General features: G+C 43.6%; 1 pseudogene; it reads left to right on the top strand.

The window, feature by feature from the left end:
• Window positions 1-11,619: 11,619 nt before the first annotated feature.
• LOC121499697 lies at window positions 11,620-12,454 on the top strand (annotated as a pseudogene).

Genomic DNA, 12,454 nt, shown 5'->3' with positions numbered 1-12,454 from the left:
AGGCCGCGCCAACAGGAAAAAGGAAAAAAAAAAAAAAAAAAACTGTTCCGTTTAGCCGAGTCTTCATTGGGAACCAGGTGGAGAGGTGGGGGTGGCAGGGAGTCCAGGCTAGGATGAAAGCTCGCATGTCCTCCAACGCGAGCAAAGCCTCAGAATGTGGGTGCCCCACCTGGCCAGCTTAACAGTACAAAAAGGTAAACCTCATCCTCGTGGCTGTTGATTTGGTCCTGATTATGACCAGGCCTTGAAATCTCTCTGCTTTTTCATTACCCAGATTGGATGTTTGGGTTTCAGGGCTTGAGCAGGGATTTCAGTCCTTACCCCCTTCTAGGACCTGCACTCCGGAGGAATCTACTTGCTGGGATTTATTATTTTATTGTGTATTTTCAATCAAATTGCTATTGTAAGATTCACTTAGTGCTAGAAGAGGGGCACCTGGGTGGCTCAGTGGGTTGGGCATCTGCCTTTGGCTCAGGTCATGATCTCAGGGTCCTGGGATCAAGTCCCACATCAGGCTCCCCTAAGTTGAGCCCGCTTCTCCCTCTGCCTATGTCTCTGCCTCTCTCTGTGTCATGAATAAATACATAATTTTTAAAAAGAGATTAGTATAAAAGCTGACCATGTTTTAGGCTCAGGAGATACCAAACTGAATAAGACCATTTTCTGTCCTCGACTTGCTTACTGGGGGCACATAAAGAAGCAGTAGCTAAAATAGAGCAAGATGATGCTCTGAGAGAGGGAGACCGCGGAGTTATGGGAGCTGCCTGCAGGGGCTGCAGGAGCCCTGCTAGTCAGCCAGGTAGCCAGGTCAAGGAGTGATGGGAACAGGATTTTCAAGGTGACAATGGAGAATGGTGCATTCAGCAAACAATCAAGGGTCAAGAGTGACTGGAATGTGTGGGAAGAGAAGTGGAAAAATATTAAGTGGGCAGACCAACCGGATCCAAGTCAGGAAGGACCCCCTCGGCCACTGGACAGAATCTAGAACTCATCCTTTCAGCATTCCAGAGTCTGTGAGATCCTTTCATCTGTGGAGTTTTGTGATCCTACGTGCCCTTGAAAGAAATCACTCTAATAATGGAGTTAAGAACAAGATTTCTGGGCCTTGAAAATCCCAGATCACTGCACCAATGTTCCAATTATCCCTGCACTCCCTTTTGAACTTGGTTTGCAAATAAAATAGAGGTAGAGGGGGTGATAAATGTACTAATTGTGAATGAGGAAGGCTGACTGGGAGTTCAGCAGGGAAAAAGACTAAGAAATCTAACATGCCCCCCAGAAAAGGGACACATGGGTGAACAACCAGAGAACAGTTTATTATATTCCAGAGTCATAGCACAAGAGCCTCCAAGAGGAAGAAAAGAGCAGTGGGTGAGGGCCAAGGAGCCTTGGATGAGAGTTCGTCCCTCCCCTTTCTCCAAACAACAGGTCATACTGCTTATTATTTGGGGGTGATTATGATTGCTTTTAGAGATGGAAGAGAGGATGAATTGGTAGGGGAATGTGAATTAGGCTGAAAAAGGAATGTTATTTACACTAGTTGAACCAGTTGAACTCCAATGAAAGCTCACTTCTGGGAGCTGGATTTTTGAGAGTTCTGTGACCCCCTCCAAAATCTGTTCACCCCCAGCCTTCTCCACCTCAGTAGACAACTTCACATCCACCTAGCTGGCCAAGTCAAAACCTTAGAAGTACCCCCCAACATCCAAGCCACCCAGAAGAATTGTGGGCTGTGCCCCAATGTATGCCTGCAGGCTGTCCACTTTACTCTGTGTACAGAGCCACCAGCTTGGTCCAGGCCACCACCATTCTGTTCTTGGGCCGACTTCTAACTCTCTCCCAGTTCCCCCTCACCCTCTCAATTCATACTCCATAGAGGGATCCCTGGGTGGCGCAGCGGTTTGGCGCCTGCCTTTGGCCCAGGGCGCGATCCTGGAGATCCGGGATCGAATCCCACGTTGGGCTCCCCGTGCATGGAGCCTGCTTCTCCCTCTGCCTGTGTCTCTGCCTCTCTCTCTCTCTGTATGACTATCATAAATAAAGAATAAAAAAAAAATTAAAAAAAAATTCATACTCCATAGAATAAAATGATCCTGAAATACTTGTAGGACCTTGTAACTTCCTCTCCACCCCTGCATCAAATCCTTCGTTGACCTTGAATAAGTCCTTTCTCTTAAATGTGGCCCAGAATGATCTGTTCTTACCAACATCTCCCCTCTATCACAAGCTCTCTTTCAGTCCCTCTTGCCCCAAGCTCCTGCCCCCAGGACATGTACTCAAACTTTTCCTCCCATTTTTGTGTCTGGCTAACTCATACTTCAGCTCCAGACTTGAATGTCACTTCCTCAGAGAGGCCATACATGCTGCCACCATCATCTAATACCCCTTCCTTGGCCTGTTACTTTTTTTTTTTTTAAGATTTTATTTATTTAGTCATGAGAGACATAGAGAGAGAGAGAGGCAGAGACAGGCAGAGGGAGAAGCAGCCTTCATGCAGGGAGCCTGATGCGGCACTTGATCTCAGGACCCTGGGATCACGACTTGAGCCAAAGGCAGATGCTCAACTACTAAGCCTCCCAGGTGTCCCCTGTTACTATTATTTTTATATTAGTACTTGGTTCTTTGCCTTCATTACACACACATACACACACACACACATTATATAAAATATGATTATGTATCCATTTGTGGTTTTATTTATTTACTGTATGGCTCTCCCACTAGTTTGCAAACTTAATGAAGGCGTGGACTGTGGCTGTCTTTTTCACTACTGTATATTCAGTTCTTTGCACACTGCTTGCAGTTTAATAGATGTTCAGTTAACACTAGTTGAAAGTTTTCATTTTTAAAAATCCTTTTTGATCCTCCAAAGTTATAATCCTTCCCTGCTTGGTATTACAGAGAGACATTATTATCTAATGGTTATGTGCATGGACTCTGGAGCAGGAACACCTAGGTTCAAATCCTGGCTCTTAAGACTTTGGGCAAGTTACCCTGTGCCTTAGAATTCTCATCTGTAAATTGGAAATGATGGTGATAAGAGTAATACCCACTTCATTGGATAACATAACATAGGAAACTTAGATGAATTCTGTGTTATTAGTAAATCTATACCTTGAGCATTGTTTCATTAGTGCATCCATCACTTATTTTTTGTAATTATTTTCATACCTATGTTACTCTCTAGGTCATGAATTAGATCACCACTTACTTCTTACCCACCGGGCCTAATTAGTGCCCGACCAAGCTGGCACTCAATAAAATAGGACTGAACTTGGTATATTACATAATAGTTCATCATAAAAAAGGCTATATATATTTTTCCTCACCATGCTCTCCTATAATTCCAACCTCTTCATTAAGATTAAGCTAATAATGAAAAACAAGTCATTAAAATGCAAAAAAAAAAATTTAGCTTGGGGGTAAAGGAGAAAGAGAAACAAAAGATAGAAGAAAATATACCTAGAGAGGAAATACGAGTTGAAAAATTCCATTAGACATTAGAGAGAAGGATAGTCTCTATGATTCTAATTGGAGACGGTAGAGGAATTGATTCCCTTCATCTATGCAGTTCCATGTTATGGAAATTCTGGCCAATGTACTGAAACAAGAAACAATGAACTGGCAATGAATAGAACAATGATTCTATTACCAGAATCATTCCCATTATACCCCAAGGAAAGAATCAAGGTTGTACTCAAAGATTAATGTAAATGGATGGTCACACCAATACTACACTATTATTTACAATAGTGAAAACAGCCTAAGGGCCCACCAGTAACCATGTGGGAATGGTTAAATACCACATGGCTTGGAGCCACCCAAAGGAAAATGATGCATATTTTCAAAGAAAATTTTGCACTGCAGACACAAAACTGAAAACAATTTAAAAAGATGATAAACTAGCGCTCTTGTCGGGATTATATATAATTTTAATTTTCATCTTTAATATTTCTGTACTTCCCAAACTTTTACATTTTAATGAACCAGTGGGGGGTTTTAAAAATTCAGAATGTTTCATTTTTAGGGACACCTGAGTGGCTGGGTGATTAAGCATCTGTCTGCCTTCGACTCAGGGCCTGATCCTGGAGTCCTGGGATCGAGTCCCACATCAGGCTCCCCACAGGGAACCTGCTTCTCCCTCTGCCTGTGTCCCTGCCTCACTCTGTGTGTCTCTCATGAATAAATGAATAAAATCTTTAAAAACCATATTTCATTTTTAAGTAATCTCTACACCCAACTCCCAATCCCTAGATCAAGAGTCTCATGCATGCTCCACTGAGTCGGCCAGATGCCCCAAAATCTTCCTTTATAAATAGAAAACAATTTTTTAAAACCATTATTTGTTTTACATTTGGGCCTTCATCCTATCATCGTTACTGTGTCTGAGTAGTCGGTGAGCAGTTTACATCAGAATCCCGGTGCAGGCAGCTGCACCCTCAGGAATCAGAATCTGCATTAACCTAACTCAAGTGAGTCTTCTCCGAACACCCATTGAAGTTCCCAGAGCCTCAGATTTAGCAACAAGGAAAGAAAGGAAAAACCTGCATTTGATAAGAAAGAACAATGGATCTTAAGAAAGCTACTCACACTCATGACCAGGAGATGGCGCAGGTCTTCCATCTACCTGATTCATGTGCCTGCAGAAGAAAATCTTGTTCAGAAGAAATGTTTTGCTCTTATTACATAAATCCAGAGGAGCATCCCCGCCCCGAAATTGTGATGAGAAACAGGAAACCAGAATCTTTAATAACAGGTAGGATTAAATATCCTGTCTCCATAGAAACCATTCTTCTCCAGAGAAAGATTAGTAGATTAGGATATATCCTCCAGGCTAGAATAGTTACTACATCCCAAAGGAGAGCTGTAACCAATCCCTCGGGTTTTTTGGCTGCAGATTCAAGGCTAGCAGTTAGAAGAGGGTGGTCTCTGTGAAATTTAGAAAGAAGTGCAGTGAAAAGGAAAGGGAGAGGGTCTCTATTCCCAGGGCAGGTATTCTAATACTTGAAGTCCTAACATCAGTGGGAGCAGGAGCCAGAGCCCCCCCAACCTTGGCACCTCCACTGAGGAAGACGTAAGCAATCATGGGAGTGCAGCAAGATGTGCAAAAAGCTTCACCCTTCAAGACACAGTCCCCTTGATAGCTTCTGACAATCCTTCCCCAGTCCTCTCCTGCAAGTTTGGCTGACAGCCTTCTCTACTATTCATAGAAGCCACTGCTTAGCATTATCTTTTCAATTAACATGCTATGCTAATCTGTTTGCGAGATCTGTCTTTCCCAGGAGATGCAAGGTCATGAGCTATTAGCAGTAAGATATCAGCTACTACTTTCCGACATATCAGCAAGACATGGGGGAGGGGAGCACGGATATCATTTACAATAGCAATGAAAATAATTATTACCCAGAAATAATGTTAAACCCCCCCCAAAAAAGAGTAACACCTTTTCAAAGGGAAAGAAAAACCTGCCAAGCATTGAAATAAATGATAAAATTAATAATATTAATAACAAACATTTGAGGCTTACCATGCCTGTTCTAGGCACAGTTCTAAAAACTTTTGCATGTTTTGCTGCATTCAAGCCACAATCTATGAGGTAGGTACTATAGTGTTTCTAATTTTACAGGAAACAGAGCTAGAAAGCTTGAGTTATGTATATATTTCTTCCCCAGTTATTTTTTGACTCAAATCTTACCAAAATCCCAAAAGAGGGAAAGGTCACTGGTGTAAGAGGTTCGTATTTTATGTAAGTACATGTATGCATAGAAAAATCTGAAAGAATGTGCATCAACTTGTTGGAGGTATCTTTGCTTCTCTATACTTTCTTGTATTTTACTTTTTAAGTAGGCTCTATGCCCAAGATGGGGCTCAAACTCATGACCCTGAGATCAAGAGTTGCATGCTCTGTGAACTGAGCCAGCCAAGGCGTCCCCGTACTTTCCTATATTTAACAAACTTTTGCAATGTGCATGTATTACTGACTTCTAAGCTCTGTGAAAGTACGTTAGCTGAATTATCTCAAATTCTCCCAACACTATGAAGTAGGTACTATGTTGCCTACTTTGAAAAAAATTTTAAAAGGCCCCACAGAGATGGTACCTAACTTACTCAAAGTCACATAGCTGGTAAAGTAGTGATCTCAACCAACAGCCTGAATCTGGAGCCAGCTTTATGGCTGGACATCGGTGCATTCCAAGTAAACCGTAGCTGTGCAAAGTGATGAATGCCTGAATAAGGGAAGACAAATAGGTTGATTGACCTAGAACGGAGGGCAGAATTTGGGTGAGGAAGGGCATTCCGAGCAGAATAAGTGGAAGGGCAGTGTCTCAGCTGGAACTCCAGGTTGGCTTCCTGCAGTATTCTCTCTCTTTTTTTTTAAGATTTTATTTATTTGACAGAGAGAGCACGCATGCACACATGTACACACGTGCACACATAAACAGAGAGAGCGATAGAGGGAGAAGCAGTCTCCTCACAAAGCAGAGAGCCTGATGCGGGGCTTGATCCAAGGATCCTGGTCTCACGTCCTGAGCCAAAGGCAGATGTTCGACCAACTGGGCCACCCAGGTGCCCCTTCTGCAGCATTCCTTTCAGGCTTAGGGTTGCCCTGGCCTGTGAGAGGGGTGTCAATTTGGTAATCCAACTGGAACCAGGCAAAATCTTCTATCCTGACTGGGCCAGTCAAGTCTGAAGAGCTGGGCAGACTCAAAGATGCACTGATGGTCATCACTGTGAGCCCGCTTGCTCAGCCTGTTTGCCCAAAACTCCTGGGTAGTCTGTCTTAAAGCTACTTGGGCACCACAAAGTGTAGGTCAGGGGCCAAGGCCTTTTTCCTCACCTTCCTGCACTGTCAGGTGGGCGCATGGGCAGAGGACTTGGCCCTGAGACTGTCCAAAGCCACAGGGAGAGTGGTGGAACATTCATGTCGCCACGCCAGAAAAAGTGATTTGTACATATCCTGAGGTTTTCTTACCCTCCCAGCTGGGCTTCATACTAATCTGGTGTGCGCTTTTATTTCTGAATCTTAACTAAACTTCTTAGCCTTAATCTATTGGCCTCAAAAACTCTGGGCAGTTGCATTACCTGTCTACCTCTTTATAACAATAGCAATTGGATGTGTCCTTTTTTGGGGGAGTTAACAAGTACCTCTCCACTCAACTCCATTCATACAATTATAAAAGAAATACCAGGGGAAAAAAAAAAAAAAGAAATACCAGGAAAAAGCCATACAGCATTAGAAAATATTCCAACCAGTGGAGTGCACCAAATGTTCTTTCTTACAGCCAAGGAAGTTAACAACAGAAATGGAATGTTGGGGCACCTGGGTGGCTCAGTCAGTTAAGTGTCTGCCTTCAGGTCATGATCTCAGGGTCCTGGGATGGAGCCCCTTTTGGGCTGCTGCTCAGCAGGGAGTCTGCTAGTCCCTCTCTCCCTGCCTCTCTCCATTCCCCTTCCCCTGTTCCTGTTCTCTCTCTCTTGCTCTCTCAAATAAAATCTTTAAAAAAAGAACAAATGCAGACATAGTAACACTAAGCATTTATTATAAGTTTTTGATATTATAATTTTGACCATTATTATTATGACTTGCTTATTGAAATGTATTAAGATGTAAAACAAAATGTAAATTGAACTTCTCTTAGATTAAGTTCCATTAATATCATAAGTGTTCTCGAGTATTAATTATTAATAGACAGAATAAGTAAGGTACTATGTTACCATAAAAAGCCCGAACTGTTCAGGCCCACATGTCCTCTGGAAGGCCTCTGCATGCCCCAGAAGTCACAGGCTCCAGCTGGCAACCTTGGGCAATAGGGCAACCAAAGCCAACTCCACTTCTTTTTTTTTTTAATTTTTATTTATTTATGATAGTCAGAGAGAGAGAGAGAGAGAGAGAGAGAGGCAGAGACACAGGCGGAGGGAGAAGCAGGCTCCATGCACCAGGAGCCCGACGTGGGATTCGATCCCGGGTCTCCAGGATCGCGCCCTGGGCCAAAGGCAGGCGCCAAACCGCTGCGCCACCCAGGGATCCCCCAACTCCACTTCTTAAAATAAATAGGCATTGATGGGCCCATTAAACCCAGGTTTGGGGCCCCTGGGTGGCTCAGTGGTTAATTGTCTGCCTTTGGCTTAAGTCATGATCCTGGGTATGGAGTCCCACATTGGGCTCCCTAAGGGGAGCCTGCTTCTCCCTCTGCCTACATCTCTGCCTCTCTCTTTCTGTGTGTCTCTCATGAATAAATAAATCTTTAAAGTAAAATAAGCCCAGGACCCAAGGCTCAAACATTTTCACCCAAAAAACAGCTGCGCACAGGACTGGGAGGTCTTACTCTCTTAAACACCTAATCACAGTACCCTTATTACACTTAATGCAAATGGAAGCTAATCTCTTAAAATCATCAAATATCCACTCCCATGTTCAAATTTTCCTTTTTTTCTCCTGTTTTGGATATTCTTCTGTGTTTGAGTCAGGATCTAAACAGGCTACACACACACACACACACACACACACACACACACACACTGCCTTCAGGTAATAACAATTCATCTCCTAGGGCTAAGGGCAGGCCTCCCGAAACGTGCCCCTTTGACATATTGATTATTTTGAATAAAAGTTACTTTAGAAATAGCTGGTGCAAGGATACTCAGACCCTCCTCTGTCCTCCTGAAAGTATGAAACCAGTCTCCCATGTGAAAGGTACTCTCCCTGTACTAAGAAGTAAAATGACATCCTTACCACCAGAGACAGGAACTTTAAAGCTAAGAGAGCTTAGCAACAAACCTGGTTAGTTAGTTTTGTTTTACTTTTTTTTATTTTTTAAAGATTTTATTTATTTATTCATGAGAGACACAGAGAGAGAGAAGGGCAGAGGGAGAAGCAGGCTCCATGCAGGGAGCCCCATGTGGGACTCGATCCCGGGTCTCCAGGATCAGGCCCTGGGCTGAACTCAGGCGCTAAACCATTGAGCCACCCAGGGATCCCAGAACTTAAATTAAAAAAAAAAAATCCTTACTCTCAAATATCCTTTTTCTCTATCCTATCAAGTCCTCACAAGTGTATTATCCCTATGTCTAAAAAGCATACAAACTGCCCGTGTGGATCATTCCTTTAGGTCTCATCTCATTATTGGGCGTCCCTGCGCACAGAGTGAAACTGGAGCTTTCTCCTGTTAACCTTTCTCCTGGAAACTGAATTCTTAGCCTAGCTGGAAGATCTTGAAGGACAGAGGAAGAATTGTTCTTCTCTAGAATACGTTATTTAGGACTGACTGACTTATTTATTTATTTATTTGCTTTCCCCCCACCGCCCCGAACAAATAAAATTCTACCAAAAAAAGATATATATTTTTTTTCTTAATTTTTTTTATTTTATTATTTATGATAGTCACAGAGAGAGAGAGAGAGAGAGAGAGAGAGAGAGGCAGAGACATAGGCAGAGGGAGAAGCAGGCTCCATGCACCGGGAGCCTGATGTGGGATTCGATCCTGGGTCTCCAGGATCGTGCCCTGGGCCAAAGGCAGGTGCCAAACCGCTGCGCCACCCAGGGATCCCTATGTGTGTGTGTGTGTGTGTGTGTGTGTGTGTGTGTGTGTAGAGAGAGAGATTGAGAGAGAGAGAGACTAAATTATTACTTTTTAAATTTACTATATTTTTTTTCACTTTTTAAAATTTTTTAAAATTTTTAAAAATGTAAATTCAATTAATTGACAAATAGTATATTATTCAAAGGTAGAGTTTAGTGACTGTTGATGATGTCTTTTTCACAATTTTTTTTTCTTTTTAACAATTTAAACACTGAGATTTAATCTTTGCCCCACACCCCTTTTTTTTTCTCCTGGTGTATTTTTTAAAGAAACGAGGTCCTTTGTCCTGTTTGGTTTCCATCCCTCAGAATAGCGCTGCCCACATCCTTACCATGTCACTTAACATGCTGCTCCAGCTCATGGATTTGCCTTCAACCACAACTCACATTCAAGTTGTTTGGGAGGTTTTTTCTGCCACTTGGTTATCCTATTTGGTTTTAACGTTTTTTTTTTTTTTTTAAGATTTTATTTATTTATTCATGAGAGACATAGAGAGAGGCAGAGACATAGGCAAAGGGAGGAGCAGGCTCCATGCAGGGAGCCCGATGTGAGACTCCATCCCAGATCCCAGGATCACACCCTGGACTGAAGGTGGAGCTAAACCGCTGGGCCACCAGGGCTGCCCTCAGAACCCTTCCCCAGGGAGTCACACACCCTGTATTATCACCCTCTTGATTTGGTTTTCAGTTATCAGAACCTGAACATATCCATTCAACTCAATTTTGTGTGTTTTGGAATGTCTCTCTTCCACTTTCCCACTAGAAAATAGACTATAACCCTGCTAGGGCAAGAATCTGATCTTGTTCACAGATTTTTCTCCTGTACCCAGCCTTTCAACTAGTAGGTACCAGGCCCTTCTGTAGAAGGAGGGAAGGAGTGAGTGAGCAGACTTGCCACCCCAGACTCTGGTCGCATTCTGTGTCTTGCTAGATGTTGGCTATCTCCGGAATTAGGAAGCATGGGCCAAGCAACTCAGGCAGGGGTTCTGGGTGTTTGGGCTCCCCAGGCGTGATTTGCAGGGCTCAGATGGAGGTTGACTTGGTCAAAGTTATACAGCTAAGAAGCCATGCACCCATATCCAGTAGTGCCCAATGTGTGTGGAATACATGAAGAGCACGTTAACCTCAAAATAAAGAGCCACAGTGAAAGGCAAAGAAATGTTTATTTGGGATCAAAGAAGTGCAATTTGGGGAGCTCAGATTCAGGTAAATGTGCAAAGAGTGTCCTGCTTTGGGGTGAAAGCAAGGGAGAAGGCAATGACCTGAGTTGAAGAAAATAAAAAAAAAAAAAAGGAGGGGGGCAGCCTGGGTGGCTCAGAAGTTTAGCACCGTCTTCAGCCCAGGGTGTGATCCTGGAGACCTGGAATCAAGTCCCATGTCCGGCTCCCTGCGTGGAGCCTGCTTCTCCCTCTGCCTGTGTCTCTGCCTCTCTCTCTCTCTCTCCTCTGTGTCTCTCATGAATAAATAATAAAATCTTTTTTTTATGTTTTTTATGGGTATTTTAACAGCTAAGCTACTCTGCAGTATACATGGATTGACTACTGATTCTATCTTCAGAGAGTCCACAACCATCAGACTTGTGATCAGGATGTCCGTCCTGCTAACTTCTCAGTTGCTAACTAGACTGTCCAGAGTTTGGCCCCATTACACCAAAGGGGAGTGAGCAGTTTCTCTACTGGAGAAACTTTGGAGACTTTCTCTCCAAATTTTTAAATGGCTGCAATCATGTTTTCACATAGTCTTTTTAAAAAATTCCTCTGCCTCTCCGACATTTATTAATAAAATCACTCAAATGGAATACATTAAAATCAGGGACCCTGGGTGGCTCAGAGGTTGAGCATCTTGATGCTCCTCCCTCTGCCTGTCTCTGCCTCTCTGTGTGTGTGTCTCATGAATAAATAAATAAAATCTTAAAAAAAAATAAAAAAAAAAAAAGGAAAGGGTTCTGGAAGGCCTCTTGGAGGAGTTAACATGTGACCTGAGACCTGAACATGAAAAGAAGTAGGAGGGCCCTCCACTCAGTGCAAAAATCCGGCACCATGGTCATGATCTTGGGTTACTGGGACATTGGCGGGCTGGCGCACCGGCCCACCTGCTCCTGGAGTACACGGACTCGCACCACGAGGAGAAGAAGTACACGATGGGGGACGCTCCCGGCTATGACAGAAGCCAGTGGCTGAATGAAAAATTCAAGCTGGGCCTGGACTTCCCCAATCTGCCCTACTTAATTGATGGGGTTCACAAGATCACCCAGAGCAAAGCCATCCTTCGCTACATTGTTCGCAAACACAACCTATGTGGGGAGACGGAAGAGGAGAAGATTCGTGTGGACGTTTTGGAGAATGAGGTTATGGACACCCCATATACTTTGCCAGGATCTGCTACAGCCCTGATTTTGAGAAACTGAAGCCTGAGTACGTGAAGGCAAACCCTGACAAGATGAAGCTCTACTCACAGCTTCTGGGGAAGAGGCCTTGGTTTGCAGGGGAGAAACTCACCCATGTGGATTTCCCGGTTTCCGACATCCTTGACCTGCACCGCATAGTTGAGCCCACTTCCCTGGACGCGCTCCCGAACCTGAAGGAGTCATGGCTCGCTTTGAGGGCTTGAAGAGCATTTCTGCCTACATGAAGTCCAGCCGCTTGGTCCCAGGCCCTCTGTTTCTAAAGATTGCCATGTGGGGCAACAAGTAGGGGGGCATGGGAGGAGATGCCAGCAAGGAGCTGGAGCTGTGCTTGCTCTGTGTACCAGAACAGGTGTCCTGCTTTTTTGTCCTTTGTTACATTTTTTGTCCCCATGAAATACCTATTGACCCCCTTTTCTCCTTCCCAACCCTATTTTCTTTCTTTCTTTTTTTTTTTTAATTTATTTTTA

Source organism: Vulpes lagopus, chromosome 10 (assembly GCF_018345385.1).
Source record: "Vulpes lagopus strain Blue_001 chromosome 10, ASM1834538v1, whole genome shotgun sequence".
Classification (NCBI taxonomy): domain Eukaryota; kingdom Metazoa; phylum Chordata; class Mammalia; order Carnivora; family Canidae; genus Vulpes; species Vulpes lagopus.
Note: the sequence above shows the minus strand (reverse complement) of the source record. Positions and strands in the feature narration are given on the sequence as shown.